The sequence below is a fragment of the Chroicocephalus ridibundus genome, chromosome 7, assembly GCF_963924245.1.
Source record: "Chroicocephalus ridibundus chromosome 7, bChrRid1.1, whole genome shotgun sequence".
NCBI lineage: Eukaryota > Metazoa > Chordata > Aves > Charadriiformes > Laridae > Chroicocephalus > Chroicocephalus ridibundus.
The window spans coordinates 4,607,020-4,628,091 of NC_086290.1; the positions used below are offsets into that span (position 1 = coordinate 4,607,020).

At 39.9% G+C, this 21,072-nt stretch overlaps 1 protein-coding gene across 17 annotated transcripts in view; it reads left to right on the forward strand.

Moving 5' to 3' along the window:
* The window catches only part of GTDC1 (glycosyltransferase like domain containing 1), a 190,206-nt gene that overhangs the window by 14,026 nt on the left and 155,108 nt on the right, over positions 1–21,072 (forward strand). For 12 of the 17 annotated variants that reach the window (XR_010071917.1, XM_063340780.1, XM_063340788.1 and 9 more), the window contains one exon: positions 12,070–12,258. The exons of 3 other annotated variants lie outside the window; for them this stretch is intronic. The gene's annotated coding sequence lies outside the window, so the exon portion shown is untranslated. Of the gene's footprint in view, positions 1–4,784; positions 4,816–5,739; positions 5,945–12,069; positions 12,259–21,072 lie in introns of those variants that run through there. 2 more of the 17 variants (XM_063340784.1, XM_063340782.1) reach the window with 2 other exon arrangements.

The following is a 21,072-nucleotide window of genomic DNA, read 5'->3' on the forward strand; positions in this document are numbered from 1 at the left end:
AGACGGTACATGTAGTTGACAGTTGCAAGGCAGTAATGGATGTGTGGGAAGTTGAGTCTCAATGACGTTGTTTTGACACACAGTAGTGTACTGTGTTGTCAAGGAGGAGGACCCTACTTCTGATGAGGTCCTTTTGTTGTGTCTCTGTAGTATGGAATAAGAGGCATAAATGTTTTATGAGGTTTCAGGCCTTAGCTGGTAGTCCCTGAGATCAGAAGTGTGACTGGGTCCTTAAATCCCAGTCATTTAAGAGATGTGGATAGAAAACACCCTCCATGACTTGTTCTCACAAGATTGTAAGGTAGAACTTGGAGTAGTAGTGGTCATCAACTATGGCTGCCTACAGATAATATGGTTTTGTTCTCGCCCTCCTGGCTGTAGCTGTGTCCCTTGTTTCCAAGCGTTGCATCGCATATAAGGTCAGAGGGTGAAAATTTTTTATATTTTCAGCTTCTTAGTGTGAGCCTTCGATCCCACCGTCTCTCCCCCAGGATTTTAATACACGAATAACCACTTTCCCATGTTCACTCTTATGAAACTTGATTACAGTTTTTCATAACTTCCGTTTTCATCACTTAACGATCAAGGGAGCCAGGGAAGTCAAGCTTTGATTCAGTGATATCTTCGTCCTGACAAAATATGAGGATGCTTATTTCCATGTTAACATGCTTTACAAACTCTGGAAGTTTCCTGTATTTGCTTGGCAAATTTTTTTTTGTCTGTACTTCTTAATAGTACCGTGATGCTTCTGTCCCTTAATCCTGAATCTTTTTCTGTGTAAACTCCACATATTCTCCTATATTTTGCGAGTCTTATTCAAAGGAAGCAATTTTATTCTTAACACAGTCTCAAAATGTAAAAACAAAACATTGATCTGTTTGCCGCAAATTTTACTGAAATGGGTTTTGATTGGGAGGAAAAAAAAATCTTCGTGTCATTCAGGAATTTAAGTAAAAATGCTACGCTTTGACTTTTGGAAGCTCGATGTAAACTTTTAAAGCCTGTTGGCCTTTGTAGTCTTTTTTAAATTTAATTTAATTTTATTTGCAGGGCCTTCTGTAGACTAAGGGATTTACAAGCCTGAGACAGGCTTGCTTTTACAACGCCTGGCGATGTGGCATCAGGTAGCATAATGTGACTTGACTGGTCTGATACAAGCCGATTGCAACCCACACCTCTTCTCCTTCCCACAAATAACGTATCTTTTTTATCTGTCAGTATTGCTATTTTGTAATGGGGGCTGACATAACTAATCAGTCCTTTTCTGTGTGTAAGGTAGATTTGAAGTAAGGGTGATGTGTCAGACTGTCGCCTAGTTCGATGTGGACCAAACCCTGGATTAAACACATTTTTCAAGCATTGCATGGAAACTGCATAGGCTTAGATGCTGCAATATGAGGTTTTTGGTTTAGATTTCATATTCCAGAAGAGAATTAACAGTCTTGAGGAGAAGACTGTCTCTCTCCATGGGACAGCTAGCATAGCTGTGGCTTGTGGTAAAAATAAATAACACAAGTTAGGCAGCTGGCACTCCGCACCTACGTTTTCCCATCCATAGTGTGTGGTTTACTGTTTTGGGGTTTTTTTGCATTCAAGGCGGGCTACAGCGAAGCTTGTTTGATGAATTGCAGTTTGTTCATGAGCATGATACTTTGAGAATAAGAGCAATGACTGAGACATTGGGTGGCTTCTTTCTGATTCAGTAAGCAAGCCTTCCATTATAAATGAGTTTTAAAGACAAGACATTGGCGTGTGTGTGTATATATATATGAAAACCAAAGTATAGAGCATTCTGAAATAGATACAATAGAATCCCAGTTATACAAACAAAAAGCAAGAATCTAAGTAGTTCTGTATTCAGTGTTAATGATCTGTATTTCATATGAAAGGTTGACCTTTGCAGGGCCTTTCCTTCTGAAGTAAAGAATAGGCTGATCTGTTTCTCCCGCAGCTGGAAGGGCAGGGGAAGATTTGGTTGATCTTATTTTTTTCAGCAAGACTATCACAGGGAATGATAGGGCCAGTTGCTGAGATTGCAAAGGACTGTGCAGCCCCAGGCATCTTTAACTATGTGCGAAGACTGATTCTGTTTAACACACAAAAAAAAAAATAAATATGAAATGCCTAAGTTTAGACGGAACACTGATTCAGGCCAAGAAAAATGTGATCCTTCCTATTGACTTAAAATGGATCTGCGAGACTTTCGTATGATGATTCATATAAATCAAAGTGAATGGGCATTAGATTACACATTCATCATTGTGATTATCACTTGAACTGCTTAGCGTGTGTAACCTGGTACACATTTGCCAGTATTGTTTTTAACTATAAAGACAATATTAGAACATTATATTATGAGTTTTATTTAGTATATTGTAGCGGCCTAAAGCTCTACAACTTGAAGCACACACATTCTGTGTGGGGAATCTGTGGGGCTTTTTTACGCATGGGGAGTTACCCAGATAGAAATTATGATTTTTATGGCAATCAGAGTCTATTTAAAATTCTGGTTTTAATCCAATATAAATCTATTTAAAATATGTTACGATAGATATTTACGTGCTTTCCTGTGGGCAAAGACATTCTTCCCACCCAATGTGTAACTTCAGCTTAAGCCAGTTTTCTGTTTCCAGACTCTTAATTGTTCTGTAGTCTGTGGTGCACAAAGAATTAAATGTGTCCGGTCCTCAAGATTTGGTTAATCTCATTATGCTCCGGGAGATGGTGTATAGTTCAGGTCTTGGGATGCGAGGCTAGGACTTTGGCCTGTTGACAGTTGTTTTAAAAGTTGAATGCTGTTTGAGCTTCTTGCCTCTGCTAACAAGACTTTACCGAAAAACTTCTCAAGAACATTTTATAGCATCCAAACAAGAGACTGAGGCATTGTCTTTAAGCATTCCAAATAACTTTAAGATCCATTGAAGGACCGTTTTTGGTTGGGTGGGCAGGGATCGCTTTTCAGAACTGAAAGATGTAGAGAAACCAGATATTTGAGGTATGGTCAAGGACTTAGTAGAGCTGCTGCAGAAAATGTGAAGTAGTGGGAAGAGGTTGAAAACATTGTGTATTTTTGCAAGTCAGCTCTTTGCCTGTTACAGCCTCTGAATGGGTAAAAGATCTGAGAGTACGTGGAGAGGAGGTGTGGACTGTGGGACGATATGAGTGTACATTTGTGTGTGCGGTTGCTGTCTGGTGGGATGGGATCATGATAGTAGTGTTCCCTGCCCTTGTGCGAGGGGCTGTAGGTCTGTCAGGGTCGCGAGTGAAGTACCCCACCTGAAGGACTGATTTTGGGATAAACCCTCAAATATATCTCATTTCATTTTACCAGTCTTGTATGCATAAGTAGTTCTAGGAACGCCTTGTCAGTGTGGAGTTACTGTTTTTTTTCTTTCCATTTGTCTTTTAAATCAGACCAGTCACTAGTTTTGTTATCGGATTCCTGTGCACCTTATATACAGCCATTCCTGCTGCTTGTCGTCCTCTGCTCTCCCGGCGTTTACATTGCTGTGGGCTCTGGATCTGCGCTTGATTTAAAGGCAATAAAAATATCTATCAGAGCTTCTGTTAGTGTTGAAAGTCTCTAATCACTTAGGGTATTTTTTAGCACATGAGCTTAGGAAAGCTGATCCTAAATGTGACGGTGATTTTTTTTAAGGGGAGAAAATCCACCTATTTTCATTGTTAGTGGAAACTGTAGATGAGAACCTCAAAGAGGAACACTGAGGGGCATCCTCCGTAGGTTGTCCACAGCGTATTTGGTCAAGAAAAGAAGCAGTTTAAGGAATGTGACGTGCGGTTCTTGATGCAGAAAAAAGCTTCTGCATGCCTAATACATTGGAAAACATTTGTTCAAGAGCATGTCTTCCTTGTGCAAAATTTGCCCCTGTAGTATTATTAAGGTCAGTATCCATGTAGGTTATCTCATACATACTGAATGTGGTGCCCGAGGTCAGCGTTGGCTTGTAAATACAACTTTAAGGAATGTTTTGTCCTGTTTTGTGCTGTTAAAAAGGGTCTATATAAGTTGTTTGTTTAGAAACTTATTTACTCCTGCTCTTCCTGTACTTGTCTTCATTTCCTGATTAGAAAATAACAGTTTGTAAATGAAACATTGTGTCCTGCTTAACAAGTAAAGTTTGTGGAAATAATCCTTGTATGTATACATCCACTCATTGACCGATTCTCTTTTAAGTGAGTAGGTATTAATTTTAAGGTAAATGTTTACTATTCTGGATGTTCAGGTAGACTTTTCTATTCTTTACTACGCCCTGGTGTGAAAAAATATAGTGTCAATTTTGTGAGAATAATGGCTATGTTGTATTGTTAATTGAGGAGTATTAGAGTGCGTCTGTGATTCAGGGAGGAATTATCAAAATGCTGTCTCATAAAAATCAAATAAACTCAGCTTCTGGATCAAGTGGGCAAGTTCACGAGTCCCTCTAATTCTTTGAACATTCTGGCTTGAATCTTTACTACTGAAAAGGTCTCTGCACTTCATCATGCATTGGCATGTTCACCCAGAATCAGCATTCCTCTTCTGTATTATTTCTTGATAGCTTTTTCATTAATCCTTCAAAAGTACTGTGCTGCTTAATGGAGTCAGAATAGAAAAAAATGCATTTTCAGAAAGTCTTCCGGTGTGTCGTGTTTGCTTTCTGCGTTTCACTTAGGCATTAATCAATTAACTGCTTTTGATTCTAGTCACTTCTCAGGTTAGATCTCGGCGTTCCGTGGATGGATAATGTACTCTGTAAATTAGGTGTGAAACGGTTGGAGAAAAGCACAAGCTGGCGCTGTGCGGAGCCAAGTCAGGTTTGGCCTGCCTTTATTTGAGCTTGCGAACGCTACCTTGTGAATGCATGGCAGTCTGGCAGGGCTAACGCTGGGCTGGAGCTGAAGTGGGCCTGTAAAAAAACTGCTCAGATGTTCATTTTCTACCTGTGCTTTTGTATCCATTTTGTTGCTCGAGTTGTCTGTCATGGGGGCTTATCTTGTTCCTGCTGCTTCAGGTGATGGAGAGGCAACTTGGTCTCTTTCTGCTGCTCATGTTGTAGCACAGCTTTGTGATGCTAAGCCTCATGTGATGAATATTACTGTTGCGGGTTTTGCAAGTGGAAAAGTCTGTATCTCAATGCTGTAGATTGCGAGGAGATGGTTGTTGCGGGGCTGGTTGGAGGCTCATGCTGAGATGCGTGCCCAGAGGAGCATTGCGAGGAGGCGAACACCCCAGCTGGCAGCAAACTCCTGTGGCTCCTGCCCACCCCATCGACAGCACCTCGCTGTTCTTCAGGGGGAAGGAGAAAGGAAGCAGGCTATTTGGGACCCCACTTCTCATCTTTAGCTTGTCTTGAAGCAGTTCAACTCTTAGTGGCTACTACTTTCAAATTCATAATTCAGCTCAGTTTTGCTATCTGCTGTAATTTTCCTGACACCTTTAAGGTTTGTGTGGGATTACTTTTTTAAGTATTGCTTGACTGTCCTGGAATTGAAGGCGTTTTTAATGCTTAAACTTCTGAAATTATCAGTTGGTAGTAGCGAGCCACAAGCCATGGTTGGTGTGCCACCGTTTTGTTTATAAATAGGACCAGAGAGTATTTCAATGAAAATTTGTTACTGATTACCTTTAGAGATTTTGCCTAAAAGTTAAAGCGTACAGTTTGATATTAACAGATAGTGAAGAAAACTTAACTAGTGTTTCCTGTGTTTCACATTATTTCAAAATTGGATTTATTATAGGTATATTGTGGTAGCAGTGTTGCAATTCAGAGTGACTGCTCCCTGGAAGTGAATGTCCGCTGAAGATGTTCAGTATGATCTGTGATGGAACTCAACCGGATGTAATTAATTGTTTATTGAAAGAAATCTGCTTATCTGTTACGCAAGCAATGGAAAAAGAGAGCAAGTCATCAGAAGCAAAGGTGTTGCTGCCTCCACTCTTCTGGTAAAGAATTCCCAGCTCCTGAAAACCCAGTCTCGGTAGATAGTAGATGCCAAGGATGGAGAGCTGAGGGACATGTAGTCTCAACTTTGTTAAGATAGTTCCCCAAAGTTCTGTTGCCCGCTCTGAAATCATTATAGGAATGCGAGCGCTAAGATATATTCAGTGAATTCAGCAACCTGGAAGTTGTGCTCAAGCTGTGGGTTTTACAAGGTTTCTAATGCTCTATTTGAAGGTGAGGTTGCTGTTATTTTTTTTTTCTTTAAATTTTATGAGCATTTTATATAATGATGTTCCTGTCATGCTTTTGGCTATGAATCAGCAAACCATTTCTGTGCGTGCTTTAATTGAAGCGTGGAGTTGTCTCGCTGTGCAAATGTTGAAGTCAGTGAGACTATTAATTAAAATTAAGTATCTGCATAAGTGCTTTTTCTAAAAATAAGTTGCTTCATAACAGCTTTGGGCCATATTTGGGGAGGAGGGTTTTGTGTTTTTTTTTTTTTTTTTTCAAACTTTGGAAATAGGTATGTAATTCTCCCTGAATTGGGTGATGATAAAATGTAGCAGCAATACCAGACAGCAGAATGTTCACGGGATGGAGTGTGAACTTTCTGCCTTGTAAGATGTTGCCTAAGCTGCTATTTATTTATTTTTAAATGGAGAATAAAACTACTATGGTTTTCATATTGCAGAGAGGGTGGTGACAAGGAGAACTTAAGAGCTTAAGCTACTCTGTAGTGGAATCACACAAATTATAGGAAAGAATCGATTCATCATCTTCCTTACTGAGGGCCTGATCACAACTCTGTTTTTCTTCCATCGAGTAAAAGCTTGCGTCGTTCGGTTAACGTCAGTGCTTCTCAGTGTGAGACTTCTTAGCTAGTTGTGGTGTGTGTCACTTACGTATTCTATCTGTAGTCAAAGGTATTATAAGTGGGAAGACTGAGCTGTGGGGTTTTTTTCCTCTATGTATTTGAGAATTTACTATACAAATTTACTGTACAATTTTACAAAATTATCTGGTTTATTAATTCTCACAGCACCTTGGTGAAATAGCGTACTTCTGTCTCCTAAGTCTGGCTCTTTACTATACTCACTTTTATCATGCTAGCCTGTTAACCTTTTTTCGGATTTCTGTTAAAAATAGACTTCTTACAAGCCCCATGACTCCCCACCTGCAGCAAACCAATAAATGACAAGCAGAGGGAAGAAATCACTGGAAACACAGAAAAGGGGAATGTGTTTCGGGTGTTGGTACCGTCAGATTTCCGATTGCACCTCTGCCATCTCCTCTTGAAACTGATTTTAAAGATCTTTCTTTGCAGGTATATAGATAAGGCACTGACCACATTCTAATGTAGGAAACAATAAGAGACGTTGCTGCACGTGATGGGAGCTGGGAAGAAGCACCGTTTGCCTGAGGTCATACAGATACTTGAAGTCAGATGCAGAATTAGAGGGCAGGTGTTTTCTGACCAGAAGATGATACTTCTGAGGTGCTTCAGTGCAATGTGGGTTGATATCCCCAAGCTGTTGGGTTTTTACTGCTGCAGTTCTTAGTCTTTATCATTTTCATTTATCATTTATTCTTCTATTAGTAGTAGAAACCGAGAATCACGCTTTCATGTGAATGCAGTTCAGATTCTTGCTGAAAATCACATGTTTTTTGCTAAAAATGGGACTCAGAAGGTTCCTATTTTAAGTCATTAATATTGTGGGGGGAGGGAGTGGCATTTATTTAGTGTTGGTGCTAAAAGTTTCTGTAAAGCATTGTCAAGTGAACACAAAGCAGAATTTACATCGTTTGGGGAAAAATACCAATGTTGCCATCTTTACTATGAGCATGTCAGTTGCTCTTTATTGCTTTTTAAATTTGATTTCATTGTAGTGTGGCGAGCTTTTCAATAAACATAGTGGTTTCATTTATATAACACTAGAATTATTGTTAATGCGCGGTTTCATACTGCGAATTACGTATGTAATATTGTGTCCAGTGGGATCCTGTATCACAAAATTTGCATAGTTATAGTGCTGGTGACATCGTATCTCATACAAAGAACCTAGGGACCTGATACAATATCAGTAAAACTGTCTCATAGGTATGATTCAAACAGTTTTATTAGCAACATATGGGGTATGAAGGAGCCACAGAGGGTAGTTTCGAGTGTAAGGGTGCTGGCCTATCTTTTTCAGCCTGTAATTATATCAGTCCTCTTCTATGGCATTATTTGTTGCTGCTCTGGGATTGCTGAAAAATAACTACTAATATGGTGACACAAAGGATCAGAATAAATTATAATTGTTGACTTTACAAGAAATTCATTGGCAAAAAGGCTTACTATCCTAAGCTCGGATGTCATTTCTGGTTCAGCCAGAGCTAAGCCACATATACAAAATAATATCTTTTTGAAAGTCTTAGTTTTTTCTTTCTGGCAACCTTATCCTGTTGTATTGGGTGCTTTCGTGATCTGACAGATAGGAGGAAGAAACTTTTTGGCTGCATTTTAGTTTTTAATCTTAAACTAGGAGAGTGCATGTTGGTTAATTGATACTAGGATATTGAACTCTTGTTCCCCAAATGGAACACATTGTAATTAGTAATCTTCAAGTAGAGTTCATAACTTAAACGTTTTGTCATTAAAACCTAGCAAAAATATAACTAGAAGATTGTACTAGTGCTCTGTTTAGTTGTACTTTTAAAAGTCATGATGTAGTAAAAAAACCTAAATTTCTCCATGTTGTAAAAAATGATAAAAGTTTTGGAGGTTTAATGTTTCTGCTTTGTACTAATTGGCTACTGAAGAGCCATCGTATATACAAACTATTAGAGAAAAGTACTGTATGACTACTTCCCTGATAACTTTTTAAAATGCTTGTGTTGTTAAAAACACTGGGCTGAGCAATGTCTCTGCAGAAATTAGGCCAGTTACCTTGACTTTACTCAAAATTACTTCTGAATTCTTTTATTCTGGATTGAGGTTCAGCACAGGGAGGAAAACCAGAGCCCGGGGGACAGAACTGGTGAAGATCAGCAGGAGATCTGTGAGGATGGGTCATCTGGGCAGATGTGCCTCTGCAGTGCTGGGACCTCTGTGCTGCTTCACTGCTGTGGAGGCATCTTTTCATCCATTTTTTTCCCCATTCTGCTTCCATTGTTTCCGTGTAGATCCATACTACGCTTGTAGAAGATTGATCTGGAAGGGTTCACTTGTATTCAGGTAGGATGAAACTTGTCTGAACCATTCGTGACTTGAATATACATGAAAAAATAATTAGTAAGATTCTATGAACTTTGTAGGGAATGTAATTTGGAATTTAATTGCTAAACATCTTTCCTAGGGTTCAAGCTCTCAGTCAGAAGTGGCACTTCAGTTGAAGATAACGTTAAAATTCCAGTATTTGCTTACAACACCTTCTAGAGCTTAGCGTTAGCTACTCAGATTTTCAAGAGTATGCTCTGCAAGCCATCAATGAAAATACTGAAGCTACTGGACTGAGGGAAGATTCCTGCCTCTTTCCAGTGTTCTGCCATTCTCACAGCAAACTGCGGGTACTTACAGTCACGGTGCAGTTTTGTATCCTGTGATATTCCTGCATCTTAGTGGTATAACCTAGATCATATTTCCTCCTCTTTATTTTGTAAAAACTTGTGCGCAAAAGCCCCACTGAAGTCAAGATGCATTTCTTGTCAAACCGAGAAATTAAGATTAGTTCGATGTGGCTTCCCCCTGACAAATGTTGACGGGCCAGTCTTCTAGGTGTGTACAAATAGATTGTTTAATGGCTTGTTTTGGTAACCTCTTGGTATGGAAGTAAGGATTACTTGTCTGTAATTCTTGTTTCTCCTTTGTCTTCTCTTTTGGGGTAAGTTTTGTTTGTGCTAGCACTTCATGTCTTTGGGAGCTTTTCTGACTTCCGTGAGCTTTCGAAGATAATTGCAGGTGATTCAGGAGCTATTGCAACTAGTTCCCTTAGTATTCAGTGTTAAAAGACCTCAGACTTTGCCAGGTTGAATTTATATTTTGAAAAATACCCTTTCATCCTATTTCTACCCTATCTCTTCGCAAGCTTGGATTGGAAGCTCTCTGACAAAGTCATTGCTGTTGAGAATCTTAAGTCCTTCTGTGAAGACTGAAGTGAAAAAGCATTAAACCTTACACTTTGAGAAATAAGTAGAAATGCGTCATCTAATGTGCATCTGAGAAGTGGTCAAATACCAACTTTTAGGTGCATAAACATCACAATCTTCTGATCTTTGTATCAAATGCAGCTAGTCCTCTGACTCCAAGGCAACCATCTACTGGCTGAAATGGTCATTTTCAGTGTCTCCCATAAAGAGAGTCACCTCTTTCTTTTAGACATCGTTAAGGATAAACTTGTACTGTTTTAATGTATTTTTGTTTTGCCTTTTTAATGTAATTTTGCATTTTGCACACTTTATTATAGCGTTTTCTCCTTTCCCATATCATTTTTTGTTTGGAGTAGAAAGCTCACACCCACTTTGCTAAAGATGGTAAAGGAGTGATTTCTGAAATTAACCATTAAATATAAAAATTTATATAAACAGATCTGGACATCACATCACAGGGACTTTAGAAAACTGTCTTAAGAGCCTCCAGAACCACTCATGTTAATTGTTGCATATCTTGTAAATGTGTTTATTTCAAAGTACTGGAAGACTTCCAAAAAGTTTCTGTATTTAAAAGGGCAAAAAGGATGTTGCAGTGGATTTAGCCCAGGACAAAAAAAAAGGAAAGGTTAACTTGGACTTCCGTCAGTGAAGGCTTAAAAGCTAAAAAAAATAATGTAATTAATGCTGGTCACTATGGTTTTGTGATAGAAGGCTTTATGAGACAAAGCTGATGTGTTTTTTTAATAGGATTGTGTGTCTGGCCTATATTGCTATATAAAACTAAGGCATGAAATCATTGCGACGCAATATTTTGATATAAAAACTTGGATTATATAGCTGAGACACAGAAAAGATTAAAAATGTCCTGTTGCTTAAAGTGTAACTTCTAATGGGATGAGAAAGACCTACGTTTAGTGGGTCTCCCATGTACTCATGGCCCAGTTACACTTCATCAGCAGTTTTCTTGGTGATTTAAGTTTGCTGCTGTATTTTTCAGATGGTGCAAAGAACAGTGGAGAAATATATCCCCAGTCAGTCATGTAGCTCAGTCATCAAAATAGAGTAAAACTGTAGTCAGTAAAGAAAACTTCGGTTGGGAACCCCCGTTTTGAGAATGTGGGCGTGACACGAGCAGAGACAGGGAGAGCTGGGACAGTTTAGCCTCCAGATGAGAAGGCTCAGGGCACAAACTGAAATACAGGAAATCCCGTTTAAACGCAGGAAGAAGTTTTTCACTGTGAGTGGTCAAACACTGGAACAAGTTGCCCAGAGAGGCTGTGGAGTCTCTGTCTGTGGAGATAGTCTGAACTGAGCAATGGTCTTGGGGAACCTGGTGTGGTTGACCCTAGTTTGGGCAGAGGGTTTGGTCTAGTCAATCTCTGGAGGTCCCATCCAGCCTCATCCATCCCGATTCTGTGACCTGGGGGGAGGGCTTGGAGGTGTCATTAGCTGTGGTGATTATAATGCCACGGCAAAAGGGCTAGTGCAGTTCGCGCATAAACAAGAGACTGCGAAGTAGACAAACATGTCAAATCTTGATTTTAACTTACAGGGTACTGCAAGACTGCCATTTATTGTCTTGAATTCTGGTGGGGTGAGGTGTTTTCCTTGACATGCTTGGGATGATAATAGTGGCCATCTACTGTAGAGAGGACCTTTAATGGCAGGTCGGCTTGGTAGGGTCTTGGGGGAGAGGAGGCAAGGCTCACCTGGCTCCTCCACTGTAGGGTTTGATCAAGTGAGAAGTAAACGAACCTACCTACTCTTGATGATCAATAGGAATAGGTGATTGTGGACTCTCCTGTCTTTTGATCTTTAGATCAAGTGTTGTCTTTTTTTGCAGACATTACTAGACTAAGGAAAGTATTTGGGATAAATATGTGGGTGGTGTCGTATTGGGTGGTATTTTGATGAAGCTTCTTAGCTTAAATGGTTGGGACGTTAGACCAGATGAGCTCATATCCTTTTTTTCTTTTCTCCCCCCAACTCTATTCAGATTTAAGAGTGCTATTACAATTGGGAAAATTGCACTTTATCGTCTGTCCGTTGGACTGAAGCAGATAGAACGGATGGGAAAAAGTACAGCTCACCACTGAGATCCACAGACAAGATTCCCAGACTGCTTTGTTGAAGACATCTAAAGCAGCACAGCCTGGTGTTTTACTGCTCCCAGTTTTGGATGCAGGTAGTAGTACTTCTGATAAATATGATGTGCTTCTTAAATGAAAAAGGGAAAGTGTGTAGTTCCCTGTTTGACAGGCAGAAAACACAAGACAAAGGAGTTAAGTGGCTCATGGCCAATAATTCAATGTAGAGTCAGGGTCCAGGACTCCCTACTCTTGCAATATGTTGTCTCTCCTTATGGGTCACTCTGTCCATGCAGGGTATCATCAATTCCAGAGCAAATTCATTAGTTCATATTCATCCTATGCTTTGTGGGATGGTACTTTTAATTGTTTGACAAGGTGTTACCTTTCAGAAGATAATTAATGGATCAAGTTAAACAACTTTTCTTGTCTCTCCGTGTGTTGCTTGTTTGAGCAGACAGCAGGGCCTACAATAATGACTTTAGTGTGTGCAATCTGGGGACTACCTTTCTTCATCTGTCTTGGTTGTGTGGTGGCACTAATTGGCCCCGTAAAGAAAAGGAGACTTACTTTTTCTGCCCAGCTTGATGAGTAGAAGGGTTCTTGGTGTTTAGTAGATGTCTACTAATGATTTTTACTGTGCTTGCCCCTGAAATGATGGCAGAGTTCACGCCATGCTTCCTGTGTATGGTAAGTCTGACAAGGTTACAGGTTTTGGGAATCAAAGGAATTTTTCCTTCAAGGCAAGATTAGCACCGTGCTTGCTGACTTCTCTTTTTCTCCTATTTAATCAAAACCTGGATTCACGTGGTTGCAGCAGAGGTGGGAAATGTTAAGATCATGAATGAGGTATGTCTGTTAACAATTGCGTTGTACTTGTAATTCAAGTAGACTGGCTTCCTATGGCTGTACCCGAGTGCCAGGCCTGAGAGACGGGTCGGCCCTACAGCGGAATAGTAAGAGACGACCAAAAACGTTTGGCCGTTCAGATACATATTCCCCATTTACTACCCAACCTCTTCTCCCAAACAATCAAAATATATGGAATTCCACTGTTCAGCAGTGAATTGAGACTTTATTTTATGCTTTTGGTAGGGAAAACTAGTTTTCCTCACGCTGAAAATTAATAAATTTGGTTGTATCTTCAAATGTAAAAGACGCTTATTCGTGCATTATAAACAAAATGAAAATCTGGTGGCTTTTTTGTGAATTTTGTGTGTAGTGGACGTATCGGTCAGTATTTTGGGGGCCCCCCCAGTGTCTCTAACTCCTGTAGACCAGCTGGGAAGGCTTTGTGCTTCTCTGCAGTAAAACTGCTCTGAGCCTGGACCATTCGAGGACAGACACAAGCCGGCGTGACACAGTGTATGGCAGCGCCATTCCTCCTTCTTTCCCCTTTCTTTTCCAATAACTTCGGAACTCATCAGGCAACTTGTACTAAATTTGACAGAAGAGCGATAAGCTTAAAGGTTTTAAGCTCCGATGTGTTAAATTAAAATATGTGGTCAAGTAATGAAAAGACAATATTATGGGCTGCAATGAGGAAAGGGCTGCACTGTAAGCTCTTAGGAGACAGCAGAGAATTCAAGTATTTCTCGGATTGTCTTGCTTATATTGACACATATTTCTTCTGATGTCCTAACTGATTTGTTGATTTGACTCTGTGAGACATCAGAACTGTGCTGGCACTGTAATTGTACGTCTTAATAACATTATCTGGAGGTCTCCATAGTGTGGAGATTGTTCGAACTTTTACAGTCCGTTTGTTCTAACAAAGTTTTTATTGGCTTATTTGATGCCTGTGATACTCTTTTCCTCCCTCATCCTGCCACTTCCTTACGGTAGTTACTTCTGTCCTTAGCATCTAGGTTTTTTAGGGAATTTCTATTTTTAAATTCTAGAAAGTGTCTTGGTAAGAAGCTGGCTTTCAGCTGCTTTTTACTGTAAAGACGTGGGCTTTTCCCTATCATTCTTCATTCTATTTAATAATAATAAAAAAGGAATATTATAAAGTAGTCTTTAGGGAGTAAATTGTGTTAGAATAGCTTTTTTTTTTGTATTTTAACATTTTCTGGGCTGCCATCAATTAATAGCATGTCATGCTCAACGTAAGGTAGGAAGGACTTGCCTAATTTGGTTGTTTTCCGTGGCAGCTAGAGAGGTAGCAAAGCCCAATAAGAAAAAGATTGAGGAAAGCGGTCAAAGGCATGAATCATAACTTATTACAGGAAATAACAGACTTTTGGTTATTCACGTGAAATCAAATGCCGAGGACTATATATGTTTAAGTTATGACTTCATTTGTAATTAATGTTTTAATTATTTGCCTGTGTTCTAAATTCTGCCACGTTGCAAACTTAATTAAGATATAGAAGTAAACAACAAACTCCAGACCCTTCCTTTCTTCCCCAAATTGCTTACAGCCACCAGGATACTTTCTCAATGGGTTTTGCCAGTAACTCAAAACCTGCAATGCCTCTGAGGCTGCCTCTTGCGTGGCCAGGCGGGACCCACAGTAGCCTCATGAGCTGGACAGAGATGAAAGTCACAGAAACTTTATTAAAATAGTGTCTTTTTGGGGTACGTATCAACGTGTGGGAGAGGACAAGTAGCACAGCCCCTGTTCAGAGCTGGGCAGAAACACCCTTGTGTGGGAAGAGCAGCTTCTCTCTCACCTCTGATACAGTCCCCAGGCGAGTGAACTCGATGTTCTGGGCGGGGAAAGAAATGTTAGTTCACAGGGGTATTGTACATCGTGTATCTTTTACCATAAATTGTAAAAATTGTGATCCTACGAAGCCAGTACTATGATTGATATGTTAATAATATACAGGGTGAGTTTTTCAAAAGCTTTTAAGAGTCTGCTCAACTGCCATTTTCTGAAATTATTTAAACATTTAGGTACCCAAGTCTCATTGTAACTCCATGAAACTTTCAGCTTCTCCTTTTGAAAAATGTGGCTCCAGGTTATTTGGGTGTTTTTTCTAAAATACTTTCATCATGCTCCATTTCACGTGGTGTAGAGCAGGGGAGGGACCTGCACTGAAATACTGCTCGCACTCGCAAAGCAACTGCAAGTCCAAGGGCAGGTGGGTGTTCACTGGGGTGACTGGAGATTAGACGGAGCCCACCAGTGCCACTCTCACAGGTGACGAACTTCCAGTTCCTCATTGACTTGCGTCAGGCGTATAGTGGGTAGGTAAGCACAACCTGTCCATCTGTAACTCGTTTCAAGCTTCAGTGTGCAGTTAAGTGGCTCCATAAATGTTAGTTATTTCTGCATGGAGGCTTTGATATGCAAGTGTTGTCGCTAAGTGTAAAAGAATATTTAGGGTGCGTCTCAGCTGTTGGCTCCTTTGCGGCACTGTGGTGCTGCTAAAAATGCAAGAAGGCATGCGGGTTGCGGAATTATCAAGGTGACAATTGTGTTCTTGGCTATGTGGGTCTAGAAGGATGAGTGCCTCCAAGGACTGTCCTCTCCTGTGGCCTTCTCCCGTCTACATCTCTCCTGTGCCAGCCCTTACCACTGCACCTTCTGAGGGTCCAGCTTGCCCCATCCCCTCCAGAAAGGCGGTGGGATGAAGCTGGAGTGCTGATGGGCAGCTGGGTTGTGGTGTGCATCTGTGCACTCTGTCTGATGTGTCTTTATTGTTTGAAGGCAATTCCTTCTGACTTCCTATGGCTTTTCTTATGTGGTCCTTTGTCCTTTTCACAAAGAGCATGCAACTGTGTTTTAAATTGAATGCTTTTTTTTTTTAACAAGGCCGCTCTTCAAAAAGAAAAGCCTAGCTGATCATGGAATCGCAGAATTTTTCAGAGTTGGAAGGGACCTCATCTAGTCCAACTCCCCTGCTCAAGCAGGATTGCCCAGAGCGCGTCACTCAGGGCTGCATCCAGGCGGGTCTTGAAAGTCTCCAGAGAAGGGGACTCCACAACCTCCCTGGGCAGCCTGTTCCAGGGCTCTGCCACCCTCACTGTAAAGAAGTTTTTCCTCACATTTGATCGTAACTTCCTGTGTTCCAACTTGTGCCTGTTACCCCTCGTCCTGTCACTGGGAACCACTGAAAAGAGCCTGGCTCCATCCTCCTTAAACCCACCCTTTAGATACTTGTAAACCTTAATAAGGTCTCCCCTCAGCCTTCTCTTCTCCAGGCTGAAGAGTCCCAGCTCTCTCAGCCTTTGATGAAGTAAGAATTTTTGAAGTTATCAGAGGCTTACAAATGATAAAGCTTAATTTAAAACCAGGAAAAATTCCAAAGTCTTCTGTTATTCTTTTAGGGAGTTATTGCTAGAAGCTTATTTTTTTTTTCTGAATTATGAAAATGTAACACTTTAAAATCTGAGGAACGTATCTTAGTGCAAAGCAAAATGATATCCTGTGTGCAAATGGTAGCAGCGGTGGGTACAGACAGTTTTGAATCATGTGGTTACTGCCGTGAAGGTACTTCAGAGACCGAAACTAGAACCCCTTCTAGCGCTTCCATCTGCATACCTGTAATTCACATCATCTTTAGAAAGGACTTCACCACACGTTTGCAAAGTGTGGCTCAAAAGCGTGTGTATCAAATGTCATGCTGCAGTTTGGTCTGGAAGTGGCTGAGGTGTGGGGGAAGTTTACTGTATTTTTTCAGAGAGGTGTAGCATGGGCTTTTCCCATGCAGAAGAAAAGGCAAGCGTAGAACACGAATGTGTGCTCGTATATGTTTATACATAGGCTGGTATGTTCTTTTTCTGTTGTTTTTTTTTCTTTTTCTTTTCCTGACAACTTGAATTTGAATATTATCTACTGGAAATTTCACAGGATTCTGGTAAACAGTTAATAATTATTTTTAGGTGATTTCCAGTATGTAATCTCATTAACTCACTGTTTCAGCATACTTTGTAACAGTATCTGCTCTTTTTTTTTTTTTTAAATGAGACAAACCAGGGGTAGTTAGTCAGATGTTTGCTAGGAAACAGCAGCTGCATAGGTACTGGCTGCATCCTGCACGTGTGCTGCCAGTTCATCTGAGCCACCATGCTTGGTAGGGCCCTGGTGTAGCCAGAATAGCATTTGCACAAGTAAATCTTAAAATACCCATTTTCTGTCTTGTTTTGGACTTTCTTTGTTGTTGTTTGTGGGGTGTTTTTTGTTGTTGTTGTTGGCTTTGTTTTTTAATTTTTCATGAATAATAGGTTCGTGTAGCAGGGCAGTTCTAAGCATGCCATAGAGGTGTATAAGGGCACCGTTACAAACAATTTAAAAGTCTCAATTTATGATGGGTTCAAAGTATTCCAAATATGGACTTTATATAGATTTTTTTAATATATACATATACACACACATTCATTCACTTAAAGGATATTTAACTTGTACCAGCTTAGAGACCCTGTATCAGATAGGTGTGCAGAGCTGTAGGAAGCAAGATTCTCGCCGAGATTTGGGAGAGGCTTGTGTTGCTCTTTTGTTCATGAAGCAGCAGCTGAAAATGAAAGCCTACAACTTATAATGGTGGCTTGCTTGCTTACAGCAAATACTCAGATTTTTATGAGGTTAAAGATTCACTAAGCAGCTTTCTGGGTACCATGTATTTACCCAAATCACTGAATAACCTATCAATATAATCTATTTAAGTGATGAGGGTGAAAAACTGAAGCAGTGTCATTCTTGAGGGTGGACCCGCACAGCCTGTGCGCAGCTCTTGACCCTGGCTAACCTGGGGTGTAAAAGTTTTGAAACAAAACCTGGATTTTCAGTGCGAAAGCTTTGAAGCATTGAACGAGCTTCCCGGGCCAACTGGTTCATCTCAGTTTAGAATGGAAATTAAAACCCCTCCCTGCACCCAGGAGGGAAGCCTAAAGAGGAGATAATGACTGAAAATATGCTTTTATTTTTGTATTGGAAGTAGATAAATTTTTTTAACTTCTTTTTGCAGAAAAACTGCATTTTGTGTCATGTTATAAATCTTTGGCAATTTAATTATAGTCTTAAAAATGCCAAAGTGACTGTACTGTTCTAAAAGCATTTGACAAAAGCTAATTGTGTGTTCTGTGGTCAGCAAAAAACTTACTGGTTGGTGTTGTGAGTTTTTATTCTGTAAGGCTATTGGCAGCTAAAAGAGTTATGTATTTCTATATCTTTTGTGAAACTGTAATGAAAATGAAGTTATCATTGTGAAGCTTACAGTTTTGACAGTAAGAATGGCCCTTCAATCTCTGAAGGCTGCTCGATTCTCCATACAAGTTGAAACCATAAACATTTTATGGCACAAGATGAATTGCTGGGATCCAAACATAAATTTTAGAAAGAAAAAGGAAAAAAAAAAATATGGAGTGAACGCCTGCATCCTTGAGTTTCTTGAATTGCTGCAGGAAAGAAGAGCCATATGGTACTTTGGTAACTTCTGATGCATTGGAAGAATATAGAGTACAGGTGACTTGGACCAAATCCTGCAGACATCCTGTGTACAGGAATATGACTAATTTTAGTAAAATAGGACTTTATGTTCAGCTTGTGTTGTTCAGACAGTTGAATGGTTTTACCTAAACTACCAGATTAAATATTTCTATGTATTTAGTCACTGTGGAGGGAGAGCAGAGTCCAAGACCATGGGCCCAAACCACAATCTTTCATTTTCTTTTTCGAATAGGAGCATGGAGGGAGAAAAGTGTTTTCGTGTTCCTTCTTTGAAAATGAAAACAAAGGAGACTGACATCCTTTTACTTTTTCAGTCAAGTGTCACTCATCCTAAAGTTGTAATAATCAATTCAGAATGGCTACTTACACTTCTTTACAAAAATTGCATGAAAGAACCTTGCAGATAAGTTAAAGACCACAAAAAAAAAGCTCATAACTTCATAACTTTAAACTGAATTAGTTGTTTCTTTGAATTGCTTGTTTTTAGTCATGTTGCCATAGGTATCAAAGCAGCTAGCTATTATCATTTCTTTGTAAGGATTTCTGCTTTTTTATATTCACGTTTCGGCAAATCAAAGGATAGGTCTTCAGACACGAAATAGAAGGTGTGTTGTTTTAAAGATATGCTAAACATACCTATACCGAGTCGCTCTAGGTATTCTGGGTACCAGCAGCGGTGCAGATGCAGTGACACAGGATTTGCATATGGCAGCGATGTAATTATATACCGTGTGTTCTTGGAAAATGTTTATCTTGGTTGCTAAAGCTTTCTTCTGACTTTGGTGTTTTATCTCTGCTAGCTAGATTAAGCCAGCTCAGATACTGCTGCTTGCTACGCTCACAGCTTTCTCGTGGTGGTTGAAGGGACCCTACATGTTAGCTGCCAGTAAGTTTTAATGATACACGCTACTTTTATTAATTTGTGTTCAACTGTGCTTCACTTTCAATTGAGACATCCATTTTGGGTTCCTTGCAAGAGCCTACATTATTAGGTCTTTGATATTTTGGGAGAAATCTGAAGCCTTAAGACATTTTAGGAGTGGGGGCAAATCCTAATGGTTGGGTTTCTGCAATGATTGTAAACAGCTACGCATCTCCATGGAGTAGCGTATCAATTATTATCAGTTTGTGAATTAAGAGAATGTGTTGTTTCCAGACTTCATGTTACATCATGGAACAAACAGAAGAAAATTCATTAAGGCATCAAAGAACTTCATACGAAAGCCTTATTGCGCCACGTACCGAGCAACAGTGTTTTGGCTTAGTCTTGTGTGTAACTTCATGCATGTTGACTGACGGTAAGTTAAATGTGAGCCAGTCCTCTGCCTGCTATCGCTGTCATTGACAAAGAGTTCCCCATCACAAAGATGGGCTTGCTCTACTTATCTCCTATGAGCACATATAGCCAAGTGATGGAAACGCAACTTAAATGAGTACGGCCCCCAACCCACTCGTGCAAGCAGTGCTGTTGGAACCTGTAGAGCTTCTTGTACCAAAAAAAAAAGGGCATTTTGGGTATGGTTGGTATTGTTTTTACACTTGCATCTTTTAGTACTGTTTTTTATTTAGTGTCATTTTGCTAAATAAAGGTTTAGTTTAGTCCTAACTTGAAAGACGGGCTTTAAAGCTGCATGCGGTGACTGATTTTCTTTTGAAGAGTTGAATCTATTTACAGAATCTCGCTACTGTTTTTGACTAACTTCTTTGCAATGTTTTCTTTCAACTTTCAGAATTCATTAGCTGTAAACCATGTGTAAAATGTTTTCAGTCTTTGAATTGCTGTTTGATTTAGCAGCCTTGCCTATCTGTGAATCTAAATTAAAAAAACTCATTTAGTGAGGAAATAGTTAATAACAAAACATTACGAATAGTGTTTGAAGAGGCTGTTAGTTTTGCTCAGGAAGTTTCCATTTTCTAGAATTTGTGCTGCCTCATTATTTGTAATAGCGAAACTACTCCTTACCAATCATACCAATCGCTTACATGAAGAAATGAAAGTAATGTTTACAATTCAGGGTGGAAAATACTGAGTGAGGCTTAGCGGGCCAAATTCTGCTTCGAAGTAAAATGGTAAGAACCCAGAGTATTGCCCAGAGTGTCACTAAACCCTAAACGCAACCTTCATCATTTTAACAGGGTTGCAAACGGGATTCTTAATATCTTTTTGGAATTGCTGAATTTAGTGAAAAGATGCCGCGTCAGCAGTCTGTGAACCAGAGTCAGGACCGAGATTCTCCAACGTTGATGGCTAATGCACCTCAAAACTTGATATCAGCTAGTCAAACATGGGGATGAAAGAATTTGGAGGCCAGTACGTAGAACTGCTCTGGTTGTGCTGGTGGATGGTGTTCTCTCCCCAGTCGTGTTGTAGGGGCAATTTTTGCTCTCTTGCTTCAAGGCTGTTTGACTTTTTTCCTCTGTCATCGTTGGGTACTTGACCTTAAGTGTCTTCTAGGTTGAGTAATTATGCTTTACCTACTTTAAAATTCACTCTGCAGTCTCTGAGTAACAGGCT